This window comes from Myotis lucifugus, unplaced genomic scaffold, assembly GCF_000147115.1.
Source record: "Myotis lucifugus unplaced genomic scaffold, Myoluc2.0 scaffold_89, whole genome shotgun sequence".
NCBI lineage: Eukaryota > Metazoa > Chordata > Mammalia > Chiroptera > Vespertilionidae > Myotis > Myotis lucifugus.
In genome coordinates this window covers 1,277,811-1,281,136 of record NW_005871137.1, presented here as the reverse complement: position 1 = coordinate 1,281,136, position 3,326 = coordinate 1,277,811, and positions in this window count along the sequence as shown.

Below are 3,326 nucleotides of genomic sequence, written 5' to 3'. Positions count from 1 at the left end.
GTCTATACATTTCAATTGGATAGTTGCCTTAGGCAGGGTTTTCAGAGAAACATACCAATAGGAGATAAATGATAGATAGATAGATGATAGATAGATAGATAGATAGATAGATAGATAGATAGATAGATAGATAGAAGTATTATAAAGAATTAGCCCTAACCGGTTTGGCTCAGTGCACCAAAACAAACAAATATTGATGAGGACACAATAACTATGCTGGCCAAGAACACTTCAAATTCTGACTATACATTTCAATTGGATAGTTGCATTAGTCAGGTTTTTCAGAGAAACATACCAATAGGAGATAAATGATAGATAGATGATAGATAGATAGATAGATAGATAGATAGATAGATAGATAGATAGAAGTATTATAAAGAATTAGTTCATGCAGTTATGGAGTCTGAGAAGTCTTAAGATCTGCAGTCACCAAGCTGGAGACCCAGAAGAGTGGATGGTATAGTTCCAGTCTGTGTCCAGTCGGCTGAACCAAGAAAACCAATGGTGTAAGGTCCAGTACAAGACCTAGTCTGAAGGCAGGAAAAGATGCATGTCACAGCTCCAAGAGAGTCAGGCAGAGAGAGGGAATTTTCCCTTTCTCAGCCTTTTGTTCTATGCAGGCCTTCGATGGATTGGATGAAGCCCACCCACACTGGGGAGGACAGTCTGCTTCATTCAACCTACAGATTCAAATGTTTTTGGTGTGTTTTTTTAAAACCTGTATTATTGAAAGTATTACATATGTCTCCCTTTTCCCCCATTGGCCTCTTCTAGCCTACCCTGGCCCCCTGCCCCGGGCCAAATGTTAATCTCAGCCAGAAACACCCTCCCAGACACATCTAGCATAACGTTTAACTAAATAGTTGGGCACCTCATGGCCCAGTCAAGTTGACATAAAATTAATCATCACAGAAGTCAAGAGCAATCTTATTACTTCTATAGGACTTTTGCATTCCCACTTTCCAAAATGACACTTCACATCCTGTCTTTGCTCTTTGTATCTCCTAACCCATTTTACTCTCTGCTTATGACATTGTTTCATAATTCATTGAGAAAATGGAAGTAATTCAATAAGAATTTCCTCACCTTTCCAATCTAAAATTGTCCACCCCACCCCCTCACTCTATACCTGTTCTCTGACTGCCTTGTTTTATTATAGATCAAGTGTCTCTGTTGCCCCTCTATTTTCACTCTGGATTCCATTCTCCCTCACCTCTCATGGGTGTGGTTTCTCAATTATCTCCTCATCCTCTCCTAAATCATCATTTGTCTACTCAATTACTCTCATTATCATAAACCACCTCTAGTAACTCCTTTCTTACACATACACACACACACACACACACACACACACACACACACCACAATTAAAACTGCAACAATAGCAACACACAGTGGCAAAATACCCTCTCCCAGTGGCCTCTTGGGTCTCCACTAAAATGTTTTCTCAGAGGAGTCTTTCCAGCCATCCATTTTAAAAATTTCATAGTTACTCATTATCATATCATTCTCTTTGAAGTCTCCATATTGCATTTATCACTCAGTTATATGCATATTTGTTGATTGTGAATGTGTACTGTCTTTCTCCCCTCAATATTACATTAGCTCTATGAAAGCAGGAAACTTCTTTGTCTTTTCACCTCTCACATATGACATATGTAAAAGGCCCTTAATGTGATTTTTAAATTATTGAATGAACTATTTTCTGTGTTTTTTTTCTGTCTACTACCAGACCATAGGATTCTCAAGGGAAAGGACTTCATTTTTGTGTCTTATCTGTCTCTGTAGTTGGCTCCATAAAGACTTGTTGAATGAGTGAATGAATCATTGACATAAATGAGCAATAACCTAAAGATGAAAGTTATTAACTAGCATGATGTTCTACTTTTAAAATTTGCATTGGCATTTTTACTTTTAAAAAAATCAGAATGATTTCTTTTAGGGTTATACTAATTCTTCTAAAACTAGTACTAATTTCTGTGACATACATATTCATCTAAATTAATTTTTCTAACTTTAACTGAGGCTTATAAATAAATAAGTATACATATATGTATGTAGATGGATGGCTATATATACACCTACCCACACATATATAAAACATATGTTAGCCCTGTTCTAAGAATCTGCCAAAGTTTCTTGGTAAGACTTGCCAAATGCAATCATGTGACGGGATGACAGTTCTCTTCTCTGGGAGAAGTCCAGACTTCCAGTGTCTGGGACAGAAATAATATAGACCAAGAAACATATATAGCTGATGATAGATGATTTTTGGCTCCTATAATGTGAGGTTTGGTCTTCTTATCGGGAGACTTCGAAAATCATTAGACCAGGAATTATTCTTATTTCTACTCAGCTGAAAAATTTCCTCCTTGTGTTTTTATATTCAAGCACACTGTGAAGACAGTTTTCCTGGTCAAGATGGATTTATATTAAACTTTGCCACCCAGTGATAGCATGATATATTTTTTGCCAGGGTAGCTGCCTTATTTTTATCAGTATGTATCCAAATATACCCAATTAATTGCAGTTGCTTTCCTGTTGTCAATGATATAGTACTGCTTAAGAGTGAAGATGTTTTCATTCTCAGGTTATGAGATGACAGGGACACTTCCATGACTGTGTTTATTCACAGAGGACATAACAGTTAGGAGTGCTTTCAGCTGCAAGCAACAAGAGAACCAACTAACAGTGGTTTCAACAAAGTTGGGTTCAGTGGATCAGTGACATTTAGGCTGCCATCTCTGAAATTCTGCTGGCCTTCCCCTCAAAGTCAAATGATGACTGCAGCACAAAAATGTTCTGGCACACTTGTCCTAGCAAAAACACTGTTCAAGTGCAGCAAGAAGGAGGTGGTACAGGTAAGTGAGTTTCTCCTTGTACCCTATCCTCTTATCAAGGAGAGAAAATTCTACCTTGAAACCCTTCAACAGACTTCTCATTACAGCTTATTAGCTACAAGTTTGTCCCATGACAATACTTAGACCAGTTATTGGAGCCATCTTTCCTGAAAACCAGGGATTGTTTGATTTCTGAACAAATTAGGGGCTTCATTTGAGAGAATAAAAAGGGGAATGGCTTTACGTTGGCAAGGAATAGTGCCTCCCACAGAAGGCTGCCAAGAACATTCATGAGGCTTCATGGAGGAGATCATGCTTATATTGAATCTTGAATTCAAGTAGAAGGTGCCTGGAGATAGAGTCTGGAAAGGCTGAAAGGCACTGAAAGTCACTCTACATGTATATGGAACAACGAGAGAAATGCAATAGACATTTGTAGAGTAGTGAGGGAAATCACTGCAAAGGTTGACAGGAGCCATGTCATGA